Below are 16887 nucleotides of genomic sequence, written 5' to 3'. Positions count from 1 at the left end.
TAAGTATGCAACCTTCTACACTTCCCAGAAACAAAAACCAGTGGAGTTTCAGTCAGACAAGAGGCATTCACACTGAAAGAGATAATAATCAGTTAATGACTGAGTCTCCCTAAAGAATCAAAAGCACATTCTAGGGGAATTTCCTTTGCATATGAAATTCAAAAATAAATGCCAAAATTTAATATTTTAAAACCACCTCCCACTTAAATATATTGAAATAATTGTTCAGTAACCATAAATTAGCATAGATTTAGTTCTGAAAGAAAAAATTAAAAAGAAGAAAGGAGATTTTTAAAAGCAAAACAAAAAAATGGTGGCTCATAGAAGAAATTGTAGAAGTAAATGCAGTTAGATAGGTTAAGCTGATACCTAGGATTTAACTTCTCTCTCTTATTCTCTTTTTATTTCCTTAGCAAATATCTTTTAAAGCTCAATTAATTTCCTTTCAATAAATATACTATTTTATGCTTTAATAGTTTTTAAAGTTCTTAACACCAAAGTAGACCCTAACCCATAAAAGGATGTGACTTGGTGACATATTACCCCATCAAAATGATAAAAGGGGTACCCAGAGGTTTGTTGAGGGCTACAAGAGAGAGAAATGTTCATGTAGAATCAGAAACTGATTTTTTTCAATCTAACATGCTGCCTTATGGATAAAAAGCAACCAAATTGAGAATCAGTAACTGACAGGCCTGTTTGCATATAGTGACCTCCTCTCCTTGTTCTACAGGAAAACATTTCCACCTAGAGTCCTTTCACAGAATATCTAGAGACCAAACGAAATCAACCATAATGACTACCAGAGTCAGATAATAATCAGTTTTTAATTGAAGCATCAAGCCAATTAATTTGTGACAACTTCCTATCACTTCTTATTCTTGACATGAAGTTTCAGAGGACATGGTTTTCAGGCTCATGGCATGGCATCTCTGAAAGAGTTCAATGTTTGCACTCTTTAAAAATCACATTTATTAAAGAAAAAAAATCTTTAGAGATGGAGCCCTAAAACTGAATTTGAGATTACAAACCAGCCTCTCTACTTTGATTTAATTGTCTAGAAACACAATGTCCCTTAAGCAACACATAACAGATTCTTAATACCAGCAGATCTTCCTTTGGTTTCAGAAAGACAACGGAACCCTTAATATGTTTTTTCTTTGACTAATTGCATTCACCAAATGAGTGATTTTTGTCTATATATGCAGATTTTTTCTATAAATGATTCACTGTCATTTCTCACGACACAAAATTTTCAAAAAAATACAGCTTAAGAACAAACGATCCTTTGAGGGACTTCCGTAACATTTATTCTTGCTCCCAGACATAGCTCTATCCAATGTAATACATGTCTGACAAAGTTTATGTAAATCTTCTCTGAGATGATGCCATGTGTTATTCTGGAATAAAAAACATCAATAAATTGTCCTGCTTCCATTTTCACTAAATTACAATTGCTATATAAAAATATTAACTTATATATTAACCTTAATTAGTAAGGTAAGTAACCAATGCCCTCTATATAAATGATAACCAAACCAATTCATCCATCATCACTGGTTAATCACTTCTCTGAAATTGTTAAGGTGAAATACCTGACAGAATCTCACAACACATTTCACTGGTTTACAACAGGAAGCATTTCATATATTTTTTTTTTCTTCCTCACACTCCAAGTGTATTGGAAGTAATGCACACTAGTAGAAGGTGATGATAATACACTGAAAAAAATCTCCTTTTAAAATGTTAGCCACTGCTTCCTATTTCTTAAAAAATATATATATTGTTTATTCTTTCAGCATGTGGCCCAATATTTCACTACTGCTGGATCTTTGCTTTTCAGCATTCCTAGAATATTCCATGACCCATCGTATTCTTGGTCTTCCTTTTGTATTAAGTCGTCTTTGTTAATAGCCACCTTTAAAGGACCCTAAAATTGCACGCAGAGGGTAAAGTGACCACATATGATATATACAAACACGACACAGTACACTGAAAAGCACTCATTACTGCCTGTCTGATAGGCAGCGCATAATTAACACCAAGCACGCACAATACCCACTTTTTTGTTTTGCTTAGACATAATGATCAAACATATTCAGTGCCCTCAGTGCCCAAGGCAGTACCTAGCAGAGATGATATTTGTTAGTAGCTTGAGTAAAGTGGATTATGTCAGAAACAGTGTGAAATGTGAAATGAATCTGACTTCATCAAATAATCTGAACTCAAGGCCAATTCGCAGCACCGCCCCCCTCCCAAACACATAAGATTAACTTCACCCCCCTTTCTCCCTTCATGTTCTGGCCATGACTTCCTTCTCATTCTTTGCTCTCCCTCTCTCCAAATCTTTCAGCAGCTTTGCTCTGCTCTTAGAGCCAATCCATTGGGAAAGGGAATCAGTAAGATGCTGAATGGGGCGACTTCACCATCAGGTAAAGAGGAAAGGGGAGGAAAAGAAGAGGGTGTGGTACTCTTTTTCTCCACCACACCCCATCCCCTGAGTCTTGCACTCCAGAACACTGCAGCTCAGAGGGACACAGAGGGTCCACTGGCTCACCTGGGAGCAACCCAAACCAGACCAGCCACCAGGCGCTCTCCCAGGAGGGGAGTGTGTGTGTGTGTGGGGGGACTTCCCTTAAAGCAAGCAAGCAAAAATTCAGGGGTGAGTGAAATAGGGATTGGTGCGAATACACAGTCCCCAGAGCACCACGGAGAGATTGAAAGGCACCTTTAGATACAGACCCTACAGATTCGCTCACACTCTCAACTCGCTCCCAACTGAGTATTTGGCTGAGAATTTACCGAGAACGGGACACAGGGAGGACAGGAGAGAGTAAGTAGAAAGAGGGCATTACCTCCAGAGACTGCCCTCAGGGCGCGGACTAGGATCGCTTCCCCGAAGTGGCTCCAGTTCAGGGCACACACAGCTTTCCAGAGCTCAGCCGGGATTCGGACCCGCGTACCCGCGGCGCCGCGCGCATACAGGACGCGCGCCGGGACTCCCGCACACGTCTCTGGACCCAGCCAGGCTCGCCTCCCCCCTGCCGCGCCGGCTCCGCCACCCCGCGGGCACGCTCGCTCCCCGTGCTCGCCCCTCCGCCTCCCGGTGCCCCCACACCCACCGGTTCCTCGGCGCCCGCTGGGAACCTCTAGCGGAGGCGAAGGGAACCGCATCCGACCCGCGGCGCCCGGGCTCCGACGCCGGCTGCGGAAAGCCTGCCAGGAGGCGGCGTGGGCTTTGCATGTCCCCCAATCCGCGGGCCGGATGCCGCCGCCCCCACCTGCCCACCTGCGCCAGGCTCACCTGCCACCGCGTTCTAGCTGCCTTTCGCCGGTGCCCATTGCTCTCTATGGCAACGAGCGGGTGGGTCTGCGGTGCTAATGGGGAAAAAAAATCTTGCCAGGGGGGTAAAAAAAAAAATATATATCCACGCTGTAAATCAGCCTGGACAGACGACCCAGCCCAATGCGTATTTCCAAAAGGTTTCAAAAGTGTAAGGAAAGGACGCTGCCTTTGGCTTCCTACCTCTCAACTGGACACCAGCAGCACCAGCTACTCCTCGACTTGCCCACCGGAGCCATTCGCTCCGGTTGTGCAACTGCGTGGCGACACCCGAGGAAATCATTGTAACTTGGCCTAAACACCCACCCTACCCCAACATCTATTTTAAGTTATTATTCCCTCTGGAGATTCAAGCTGCGGTTTTGCTCTTACCTAGAGGTGCTGTTAATTCTTCAGATCCCTAAAATCCAATGCCAAGAATACAAGCACAGAAGTCCAGGGGCTTTTCCTTGACTTCCCAGATTCAGCTCTGCTGGCTTTTCCTTTCAAGGGAAACGGGAGGGGACGGCGGTTAAAAGCCCTCACAGTGGAGGCGCCTCCACACCTTCAAGCTTGTGGAAACAGAGACCAGGGCAACCTTCAAGCACCCAGAAGTCTCCCAGTCAGTCCCGGTTCAGGCAACTTGGCTGCCTATTCAATTTTCTTCTGTAACCCCACAAAAACGTCAGTCACTTCTCTGGCGTTAGACAGGAAAGGATCAGATATTCCCAGTTGCGGCCGCTCCTCTCTTTCTCTGGAAACACCTCTTCCCCTCTTCTCCCCTTAATTAGGAAAATCTAATCTCTGCTTGGATTGGGTGGGGCCAAGGCGTAAAGGTGCTGTAAGAGTCTCTCCAAGGTACTTCGGTACCGCGTTCGCTTAGATAACCCCGGCTCTGAGGTGTCTAAGCCGAGGAAACTTTGAGTAGATGCAGCCCTAACCCAGCGGGGCTGGGCGGGTTTTGGGCACAGGTGAGAAGGCTGCGAGAAGGTGGCTTCAAGGAAGAGGGACCTCAAGCGGGCGGCGGGCGGCCGGCTGCTGGGTTCCACCGGCCCCACTCGGCGCACGAAGTGCGCGCACACACACGCGCACACAGCCGCCCCCCTCCCGCCCCACGCGCGCGCGCGCTCGCGCCGCTACACACGCACGTCCGGCCTGGTGCCGGCAGCCCCCAGGCTACCGGCCACAGGGAAAGGCGAGTTCTGGCAAGAGGTTCCTAGGATCTAGATAATAGGAAGACTCGATCACGCCTCACTATTTAGTGAATTGCTAGCAGTTACTGCCTTCGTGTTCTCAAGTCAGTTCGGCTACCTGGCTGCTCGCTGCCCTGTCTCCCTCTTTGACTCTTTGGCTCTTTCCTTGAGGCCAGCTACTCTCTCCCAAACCCCTGAGTAAAGTCGCCCGGCGAAGATTAACCTAGTTCCCATTTCTACCCTCCAGGGCCACCTCCGCCCCTTCTGCGGAATGGAAGTAGCTGCAGCAGTTCACTTGGGAGCTGAGGGGCTCCCTGAGATCCTTCGACTAGAGGAGCCTACACCTTGTTTCCCCGGACGCAATCCCTTCTTAAAACGCCTTTCTTGTCCTCACTTAACGTTTTCCCCAAGGAGTTCCTAAAGCTGCTAACGTATTTTTTTAAAGGAACTGCCCTGGAACTTGGGATGACTATCTTTGAGAAGTGGGCTAATTTAGTGTCTACGCTTATATTGTAAACTGGACGGTAGCAGGTGAACAGCTCAGCTGGAGAAAGGGGAGGGATTAGGAGTCTGGAGACCCAACCCCTTTAGCAGCCATTTCCAAGGTTTTGCTCTAGAAGTAGCTGTGGGAACCTCTAGCTAGCTTCTGTCCCAATTTTGTATTCTTCCCTGGACCGTAGGGGATGGATCGCTGGGTGCTGCACAGTGGGAAACCCCAAGCCAGAGGCTCCAGGATCATCCACAGCTCTATGAAAAGTATCCTCCCAGTGGGAGTTTATCTTACCCAGACTGAACTGCAGGAATGAATTGTTCTTGGAAAGTAAACTTTTGGCCATTGGTTTGTTTTTGTTGTTGCTTGTTTATCAGGCATCGTCTTTTTCTTCTGCGCTGACTCTACACCAGAAGAGGTTACTTTGTCTTTCCAAGTACTGGACAGACTGTGGAGGTCTGCGGGCTTTTCCACTCAGTGGCTGCTCGAATCTCTAAGGCATGGGACCTGCCGGCAGAAAAAGCAAAGTGATGCAGCGTGGAGGTGGCGCTAGGTTCCTTCGCACCGGGGCGCCTCTCCTCTACAGTCTCCATCCGTGTGGCTCCTCCTCAGAAAGAGGGTCTCCTGATTGGTCTTCTTCAAGTTGGCAGCCGGTTAACTGTCCGCAAGAGAGAACAGTCTGCGAATACAGAACATGGTGTTGGGGAGTGCTAAAGTGGAACGAGATGAGGATTTAGTATAAACGATTAAACTTGTGTTGGTAGGAGCTCTGAAAGCGCTTCTAGCAGCTCAGAAATCAATTCAGAGCATTACAAGGTGAGCGTTGCTGCGCCTAGGAGCTGTAGATCAGTAGGTAAAGGCTCAGATTTGAATTTCAGGAGTGGACCTGTTTTAGATTCTGCGTGAGTCAACTCTGGCAGAAGCACTGCCCAAGAGGGACTGTTGGTGTTAGGGGTGATGCATCCATGAAGACTGCTCCTTGGAGGTAGAGAACAGCTGACAACTCTCTCCCACTGTCTTATTCTGCCATTCAAGGTTGCTCTTAGACCGGTGCTTAGGGAGTTGGAATGTGTGTTCACACCCGGCATTTCTTTCAGCGACTGTTAAGGAAAGAGCTTGAAGCTAGATTGCTGAACCTGCACGAAGGAAAAGTGAACAATGAATTTGGTAGAGAGATGCTTAGTGATATACAGAGAGAGGCATTTTTATTTCCGTGTGTGCCAGGAGCGACTTTTTGAGGCTTGATATCCCAAGATGACTTTGGACACTGACTTTTGCAGCGTTTCAAGTGGAGGATGTGCTGCAGTGTTTTCCAACCTGGTATAATCTATAAATTGTCTGCTTGCCACAAGGTTTGATGCCTTTTTGAGTTCTAATTCTTAATCCTAATTAATAAATGTCTGCTCCTGATACTGAATGAAGTGGGAATAAGAATTATAATAAACCATTTTCAACAAAATGTTATCTTGAACTTATGATTCCTAATTACATAATCCTATCAGTGAATAATTAAATATTGTGGTAGAATTTTAGACATGAATTACAGAGTTGGATTCGAGAGACTCAGTGAAAGAAAATTCAAAATTTAGGACAGCCTCCTCTCCAAAAAGGTACTAGTGTCAAATTACTTTTATGGTTGTTTTTCTGAAAATCACTATCTGCTACTAAAGCATCTTTTTAAAATAAGCAGAAATAGGTCATTTATACATTCGTCAAGTTAAATATCTGGGGAGTGCTTTGTAATGCTTGGGAATGTAGTGGAAAGTCAGGTACAAATCAGAGAGGAGTCTATTTCATTTGCCCTGAGTTGTGGTTTACAAGGTGTGTAGGCAGCAGTAAAAATCTGGAACAGAATATTCTTGACATTAAGCATCTTTAACAAAGAAAAAAGAAAAAAAATCTGTGTATTTATGGACTCTCTTCAGGAAGCATTCTCTTATTCTTCTTGTAAGAATGCAATATCCTCAATAATTTTTTTTTGGATTTTTGAGAAACCAAAGTCACAATGGTTATTGTTATGCAAAAAGAAAAGGAATAAGACTCAACTTTCCCAGCATCACTTTGCATATTCTCTTTTTATGGGAGGAAATAGTTGACAATAAACAAGAAAAGCAACTTCAAAATCAACAGATTCACTCCATTTCCTTACACCTTACATCTAGCTTCAGAATTAAGAAGAAACTATTGAATCTAAATGGTATTGTTAAAACCTGTAGTCTTCCAAGTCCTACCACCACCACCAAATTAAAATAGCTACTGCATTATTCTAGTATTGTATGTTTCACCATATTCTCTGAAAAGTAGAAATTGAAGCTGGGCATATAAGGTATCTCTTCCAATGAAAAGAATCTTGAAGATTTTTCCTCAAGATCATTGTTTTATAAAATTTATTTTCAGAACTCCTTTTTACTTTCCTGGAGCATAGCATTTAACCTAAGGATGTATTGCTTTGTTGTTCTTCAACAGCTACTTCCAAATCTAATACGGAATAAAACAAGAGCATATAATAATGAAGCTAGTGATAATAAAAGCCAGTATTTAGTGAATAAGTGCTATGCGATGTGATTTACATCCATTATCTCAGTTGTTCCTCTATATCCCCAAATTATATGGAGATTGAAGCATATGCAAATTTGCCTTTCATGACAAAGCTATTTTATCACAATTGATTTAACATGAAACCTATATCTGTCTAACTCTGAAACCTGGACCACCATGAATAATTTCTCAGTTCAAATAATCTGGCACACACATTTTCAATTTTTTAATGTTAAGGAAAAAATGTGTGTGTGTGTGTGTGTGCATGTGTGTGTGTGTGTAAAATAAAGGAATATGGCAAACTTAGCATGAGGTCCTTTAGGTCTTATCCAATTTGGTCAATGTCTGAGTATCAATTATAAAAACATTTAAATGGTTTAGTTCTTTGTGTTAAAATATGATAGCGTTTTCTTGGAATCATTACCATCAAACACTAAATGCTGAGTTACAAGTTTCCTTCATTATTTCAATATTGTTTTCCTATGTGATAAAATATACAAGAGAATGTTATTATGAAGTTTCAATCATGTAAGATGAATAAGTTCTAGAAATGTACAATATTGTACCTATAGTTAACAATACTATACTGTACACTTAAAAATTTGTTGAGGATAAATCTAATGTTAAGTGTTATTACCACAGTTTTTAAAATAGCTCAAATAAAATCCTCAGAACATCAATTGCAATGAGTTTAGAATGACATAGGAATATGCCACAGATATGTGATTTTAAGTTTCTAGTGGCTCACATTATAAAATATTTTTAAAAATATATTATTATGGAACAGATACAACATCTCCATACCATGAGAGAGATACTGCTATGAAGAAAAAAAGAAAGAAAATATGAAAAAATGCTCTTCTTGTTGATATTGGAGGGGTATCCATGTTATTTTTAGGTGAATATAGCAAGGGAGAGCAAAGGGTTTCAATCATATATTAACAAAATTGGTTGGGGTTGTGGGGTAAGTGGGAAGTTGTTGTCAAAGTTAGAGACACTTTTTGTTGCTGTTGTTTGATTGTGTGTGTGTGTGTGTGTGTGTGTGTCATGTGAAAGTTTTCCTTTCAAATGAAAAAATGTCTTTGAGGAATTGCATGAAAAGAAGAGTTTAGTACATGCATCTCTTTTACTTAAAAAACAAAGTTTAAAAAGAAAACAGTGGTGGAAGATGTTTAAGAATGTGGCCTACAATACCTTCTCTCACCCACTACCTTCACCAGGAAAGACCTTGGGAGAAAGGAGGGAGAACAAGTGTTAAGCTTGGGTGACCATAAGGTACACAATAGCCTGGGTGGTTTAACCAGCAGAAATTTATTTTCTCACAATTCTGGAGCTTGGAAGTCCAAGAACAAGATGCTAGTTTTGTTTCATTCCTGGTAAAAGCTCTCTTACTAGTTTTAAAACAACCACCTTCAAGGTATGATTTTACATGACCCTTCCTCCATGTATTCAAGTGAGAAAGAGAGAGGTATTGCTTCCTCATTTTGTAAGACCACTAATTCCACACCCTCATGACCTATCTAACTGTAATTACCTTCCAAAGCCTCATTTGCAAATACACTGCATGGTGGGGTGGTAAGAGTTCAACATATGAATTTAGGGAGAGTAACTCAGCATGCAGTCCATAGTGGGAGGTGATAGGACTAAACCCTTTGTCACTTGGACATCCTCTGGGTAAATAGACTAATGATATATACAAGGAGGAAGAGACTTGTCATTGAAGAGTCCTCAGCAGGCTGACTTTGGTTTAGAATTACCTATAATGGGTAGAATCAAGATCTATGACTCCCTGGAGAACATCATATAGGTTCTCTAGCTAGAGACATTTTATAATTGTACTGCTATCCACTGTGTGAAGAATAGTGCACACCTCACTTGGAGACATCTATTCTGGGCTACAAGGACATATCTGTTATGGGAAGGAATGATCTGGAAAGCCATTCTTGAATCTCTTGTTTGTATCCTTGAAATTATTCAGTTTATGTTGGTACCACTTATAGTTTCTGATTCAAGGCAGACTGATTTGAAAATCCAGTCTTATAAAATAGTTCATAAAGTTTCTGGTTTAATTCACATAATGACAAACCTTTATTAAAGACCTTGTAAATACCAGGAATATTCTAAGATAATTAGACTAGTGATTCATTTAATTCTAACAAACCTATTCATTCTTTTCATTTTACAGGTGAGAAAGCAGTTACAGAAAGGTCAAGCACTTTTGCCAAAGTCAAATAGCTATATAAGTGGTGCAGCAGGGTCTGAACCTTGGCAGTCTAAATTCAGAGTCCAGATTTTTAAACTATACCAGAAGAGTCTCTATTGTCTGTAAGGTTAGAACAGGAACTTGGCTTTACTATTCCTCACAGGCTCCTCAGGTTGGAAGTGGTACATGGCTTCAGATTGGATAGTGGAAAGGGATGAACAAATGTCGGTAACAATAACTGAGTAGGCCCCATGTGTGAGGCACTGTGGTAATTGCATGATATGTATTATCTTACTTAACTTTCACACACTCCCACGATCTAGGCAATATTACTATCATTTTACTAATGATCAGTATTACTATAAACTGTTTCCTCAGATCTCACTGCCATTCAATACACAAACAATTTCAGCCCAGGACCCATTGCTTTTCACCATTATGTCGCACTGCCTTTAACTTAGACTATTATTTTAAACTACAATGTTGTATTTGTCACTAAGTCACTTGCTTAAAATTCAGTGACCATTCTAGAGTTTCAATTCAAAACACATGTTACAACAAAATAAATCGAGACCAAACACAGAGTTGGAATAAATATCTTTCTAAGCAGTTGGAGTGTTCTGCTGAAGAAACTCCTTAAGTGTCAGCGATTTACCACTTGCCATCCTCCTAAGATAAGTGGGTGCCCTGGTGACTATTTTTGACATATTTTTGACAAGGGAGGAAATCAGACAAGGTAAGATGGTTGGAGAAAAACCATAAATGTTCCTTTCTTTTTACAACTTTAGTCCATTTGATTTCTTACACAGAAGTCAGGCTTGTTTTCTTCAACTGTCTCTCAGTCTGTCAGTCGCTAAGTTCATAAGCCACCATGTAAAATTTAAAAATGCCCCTTCTCTTTTGTGCATTAGAAAAACGAAGCAACCAGGCTGGGGTTGTGGCTCAGTGGTAGAGCACTTGCTTAGCTTGTGTGAGACACTGGGTTCCTTTCTCAACACCACATATAAATGAATAAAATAAAGGTCCAAAGACCAAAAAAAAAAAAAGGAAAGAAAGAAAAAAGAAAAATGAAGCAACCAATAGAAGTTTTTCACTTCTATCCTGTTTTAAATTCCCTTTTCCTTAAATTCTAAATATAAACCAGGGTTTAGAAGCATGAGAGTAGAGTTGTCATCTAGGGGCCAACTACGGATGGGCTCAAGGTTGCAGGTTACCCTGAAACTAATGGACAGCCTGGAAAAAAGTTATCTCTAAATAAACACATCTCTTTATCATGGGTAATCCATAGATTATGGAATTAGATTTCTTGAGTTTGAATTCTGGCTCTGAGACTTGCTAGTTTTATAGGGGCCTTGGCCATGGTTTGAAATTATTCCCCAAATGTCCATGTGTTAAAGGTTTGATAGCCTGTTTGTGTCACTACTAGGAGACAGTGATCCCTTCAAGAGGTAGCATCTAGTAGAAGGCCCTTCCTCTATCTCTTGCTTTACTTCCAGTAGTGTGAAGTAAATAGTCTTCCTCAACACATTTCTATCATGATATACTGTGCTGTCACAGGCCCAGAGCAACAAACTCAATAAACCATGGATTGAAACCATGAGGCAAAATTAACTTTCACTCCTTTTAAGTTGTTTACCTCATGTATTTTGTCACAGTGATGGAAAGCTGTATAACACAATCCTCTAAATCATTTTAGGGGAAACAGGAATAAGGGAAAGTTCAGGAAAGGAAGGAAGTACATGCAATTTTACCCAGTGGCATACATTTAAAGCAGAATCACAATGACAAAATTGGCAGAAAAATGAATTTGAAAACATAAAGGAAGAACCTATACAAACTATTAAAAAATGGAATGAGGAAAAGATGAAAAGAGGCAGAGTTTGTTACCTTTGGAATAACTGCAGAAAGCTGTTCAGGTTAAAGTTTAGGTAATGACTAATGCCCAGTACCTCAGAATGTAATTATATCCGAAGACAGGGTCTTAAAGAGTTAATGAAAATACAAGAAAGATATTACAATGGCTCCAAATTCACTCTGGCTGGTGGTCTTATTTTAAAAAAAAGTAATTAGGGCATGCAGAGAAATGCTAGGGTTGTGTGTGCACAAGTGGAGGGCCACATGAAAATGTAACAAGAGGGCAGTCATGTGCAAGCCAAGTAGAGAAGCCTCCAGAGAAAAGAGCTATGCTAACACCTGGACCATGGACCTCAAGCCTACAGAATTGTGAGAAAATAAATTTATATTGTTTATTCCAGCCACTCCAGGCACTTTTTTTTAGAAACTCTAGAAAATTGATATTAAAGCCAAGAATAACTTCTAGATGGTAATGGAGAGGTAAGCTTGAATCTTGATGTGACATGATTAAGCTCCTTCTCATGAGATCATGTCAGAGGAAGAGGAATGAAAGAGAGCAGACTGGGCCGGTTAGCAATTAAATATCCTGCCTCAACTAAGGCCAGTGTACTTAGAGATGGAAAGAAGCATGAAATTCCAGATAAATGAAAAAGAGATAAATGAAAAAGATATAAGTAACAAGATTTAGAGATTGACCTCAGTGAGTAACAATTGTATGGGAAAAGTACAGAATCAGATGATAGTGTCCTTATTCAAGATAAGAAAAGACATAAATGAAGGAAAGTGTTTTGTTTCCATTGTTTTTTGTTTGTTTTTGACTTCCAGATAGTTATTAGTTATAAAAAATGATTATTTAAGCAGAGTTGTGGTTATAAGTACAAAGGAACATGTAAAACATACAAAACAAACATAAAGTCTCTGCACAAGAAAACACTATAAGGTGTGTCTCCAAGCAATATGCATTGGGCATACTTGTTTTAAAAATAGGTCTATGAATATGGAGATATTAGAATACCTAAACTGAGGCCCTACAAAAAAATTCCTAAGGGTTGGAATTACTTTCTCCCAGATGTAATACTTGAAATCAGAAGTTGAATGGATAGAAAGAGAAAATGGGTAAAGATAAAGCAAATCAAGGGACTGTGGGATTATGAAAAGGATATTCATATACAGGAAGTGAAATAGAGGTGGTACAAGATGATTAACAGAAGAACAAATAATTGTAAGTAGTTTTCAAACTAAATTTGAATGAGAAGATAAAGAATTCTGAATTTAGAGATGAATATGGAGATTATAATAATTTTGATTATATTGGAAATGAAACATTAACTGTCTATGGATCATATGGATCCAGATTATGGATTAGGTTCAGTTGTCAGTAATTTTAGTTTTCGATAACATAATAATTTGTTTATCTTCTAGAAAAGAAGTCTAGGGGTAACTGTTCAGAACTTGCATAGTGGCTCTCTTGTATCACATTCAAGCCATTCTGTGTTGTTTGTCTAGTACACATGGCTTTCCTCCAAAGTCCCTTCCATCCTAGAAGTCTAAAGAAATTCCAGTCATCAAATACAATAGGACAAAGGAAGGCAGAAAGGGAACCTTAATAATGTCCCACACAACACTTGTGCCAATGAATCTTCACCCGCACTTCCGTCATTGGTCACCAGAACTGTAAGACAGGCTGAGAGAACTGTTCTCTTTTAGCCAGGTGGCAATATGCCCAGATGATAATTAGAGACGTCTTATTGAGAGCTAAGGAAAAAATTAATGTTCAAGTCAGAAGCTGTCTGTTCTCTGCTCCTGATCATTTTGGGCTTAAATTCATTTTCTCAGAATTATTCCATAAGTAATACTATTGTCTTTAAATTTCTCTGGTTAAATTTCTCTTTGTGCTCTTTAGTCTCAAATGATAAATCTATTTTGTTCTCACTAAAATTTGACCTTGCCTAAAAAGTGTCAAATATTAATTTATTACAATATTTGGGTTCTTCATACCTATAAGTGTGAAAAATGGATTTTGAAATGTTTTATTAATAAAGTATGATTATATGAATAATATAGCCTGGAGTCTCAAGTAACAAAGTCTTTATGTAATGATGCTGCATAAAGTAGTTAAAAATAATACCAGGTAGCTTGACAAAAGTAAACTTTTGTCAATTTGAAAACTTACAACGTCCAAAACATTTAAACCAGTAAAAGGATTCTGGAATTTTCTTTCTCATATTCCTATTCTCACAGAATTCTCTTAGTAGAACATAATTCTGACGAAATTGTTGCAAAATGTTATTCTAATGTCAATAAAATAATATAAAATATCAAGGAAATTTTTCACTATTTAATGGAATGTTGTGTAATATGCCTCAACCCTTTGCTAGTTGACATTGAGTTTTTTAAAGCTTTACAAACATCAAGAAGACAAAGTATACCTTCTATTCCAAGAAGTGTACTGACAGTAAGATGAATGTGGGTCTCTCTGAAGGAGTGCCAACTCACGAGTGTTCTTAGTGGAGAGATAAAGCAACACAGTGTTGGACTCAGTTACTGTGTTGACAAATTTCAAGAAAGCAAGGACCCACTTGCCCAATACAGTAACTTTTGGGAAGAAAAAGGAGGGCATAATAAAATTTTAGTAAGGAGTTCTTATTTATTTGTTTGGGATACAAGTTTTTATGTGTTTGTGTCAATTTGCTATTACTTAATCTTTTTAAATAAGCTATAGATACAGAAAGAACCATATTTTCATGAATGTCCTGACCAAGTCAGTCAACAACATTTTAGAGACCATTGTTTTGTTTCTCAAAATAGTTCAAATTGTTGAATCACAATGATCCACAAAGTCTTAAATGGTATTAAAGAGAACATTTTTTTCTTTCTTTTCCTCATTGAAAAGTGAGAAACTTGATCCCCCTAACAGTGATTAGAATAATACTCACCAAGAGTTGTTTACCAAATGTGAAAGAGAGGATAGCTGGTTGACAATGTGAAATATTAAATGATCACAATGATTCTAAAAGGATTAATCATAATTAATTTTTAAAGTTTTTGATTGTATGCATTTAAGGTATGCAATATCTTTTTTTTTTTTTTTGTGGGAGGTACTGGGAATTGAATGCAGGGGAACTTAACCACTGAGCAACATTCCAAGCCTCTTTTTGTATTTTATTAGAGACAGGGTCTCCTTGAGTTGCTTAGGGCTTCACTAAGTTGCTGAGACTGGCTGATCCTCCTGCCTCAGCCTCTCAAACCGATGGGATTACAGATTTGTGCCATGCCTGTCTGCAATATGATATTTTGATACACATATACACAGCAAAATGATTACTACATCCAAGCAAATTATCATAATCATAACATTCATTTCATCACATAATTACCTTGTGTGCCTGTGTGTGTGTGTGTGTGTGTGTGTGTGTGTGTATGCGCGAGCGCGAGCGCGCGCGCATGCACTCATTCCAAACCTTCATTGTTACTAGGGTCAATGGATGGGTGGATGGAGACAGGGATATCTTGGTCATAGAGTACAAAGTAGAGCTGAGGGTACAGTTCAGTGGTAGGGTATTTGCCTACTTCACATAAGGCCCTGATTTTGATCCCTGGCACTGTAAAAAAAAAAAAAACCTTTAATGGGTAGAAAGTTGCAATTATGTAGGATGAGTAGAGATTTAATGTACAGCATGCTAGCTATATTAATCACAATTCTTAACCAAGATTATAAAGTACTCTGCTTCTCTGACAGGAATAGCAGACATATAGAATAAACTTGATCCAGAGGTTTTGTCTAAGATATTCAGCAAAGTATCTTATATTTTCATTATTATAAATTTGTACACATACAAGACCATGATTCACAGAATACTATTAATATTAATCCTTGGTTCTTGTCATAATTCATCATTATTATATGCAAGGACTACTTTTTAAAAAATGTACTTAAAATTTTTTAAAGAATGTAATAGATAACTATAAATTAATTACTCACAAAAAAGTTGGACTTCAGAAAATAACTTTTAATCTACCCATAAATTTTCCTACCTTCCTACCTTCCTTCCATATCATCTTAACTTCTGTGATAATTATACATTTGTTGTCCTTTTTATACTGTTTTTCTACATCTACATATTCTAAAAGATAATTTATTGGTTGAATACTATGAAAAATAAGTATGCTATATTTAATCTTCAGATATATATATATATATATATATATATATATATATATATATATATATATAAATGATTACTTTATCCAAGCAAATTATATATTTGATATACATTACACATATATTATATGTAATAATATATAATATTATATATAAAAATGTGTGATCTATATACATAATGTGGTTTGCCTCCTTTTTAAAACTCTGTTATGTGAACATGCCATAATTTATTTATTGCCTCATGACAGCATTAAGTGAGATCTGCAATTTTTTATTGTGACTATTTCTGCTATGAACATTCTTGTATATGTTTTCTGCTATACATGTTTAAGTAGATTGCTGGGTTATGAAGAATATGATTTTTCAACAATAGAAGGAAATTTGAATTTCTTTCCAAAATGTTTGTATAGATTTACATTTCCATATGTAATATGTAAAATATCATGTTATATATAGCATTTCCAATAAAAGGCTATTATCAGATATTTTATTTTTGTAATCAAATACAAATAAAATGATTCTGTAATGTGTTACTTACTTTGAAATATTTGAAATCAATTGTCATTTTCAACATCTCTATAAGTTTGTTAGCATGTGCTCTGTCACTGAGATACGTCTCACCCCTATTTGTTAGCCATTCTCACTTTCTCTTCTGAGAAATGCTTCCATATGACTCTGGCTCACTTTGAAATGGATTGTTTATACTCATTACTGATTTGTAGGGTTTCCTCTACTTATAGATGTTATGGTTTGGATGTGAAGTGTCCCCCAAAAGCTCATGTGTGCAACAGTGTAAGAAGGTTTAGAGGAGAAATGATGGGGTTATGATAGCCTTAACCCACTTAGTGAATGAATCTTCTGATAAGATTAACTGAGTGGTAACTGGTGGTTGGTAAGTGTGGCTGGAGGTGGTGGGTCGCTGGTGGTATGACTGGGGTATTGTATTTGGAGAGTGGAGTCTCTGTATCTGCTTACTGATCATAATGTGAGCCGCTTCCCTCCATCATATTCTTCCACCATGATGTTCTGCTTTACTTTGATCCCGAGGAATGGACCTGGTTGTCTGTGGATTGAGACCTCTGAACATGTGAGCCCCCAAATAAATTTCCCTCCTCTAAAATTGTT

Source organism: Marmota marmota, unplaced genomic scaffold, assembly GCF_001458135.2.
Source record: "Marmota marmota marmota unplaced genomic scaffold, marMar, whole genome shotgun sequence".
Lineage (NCBI taxonomy): Eukaryota > Metazoa > Chordata > Mammalia > Rodentia > Sciuridae > Marmota > Marmota marmota.
This window is presented reverse-complemented; position numbering follows the sequence as displayed.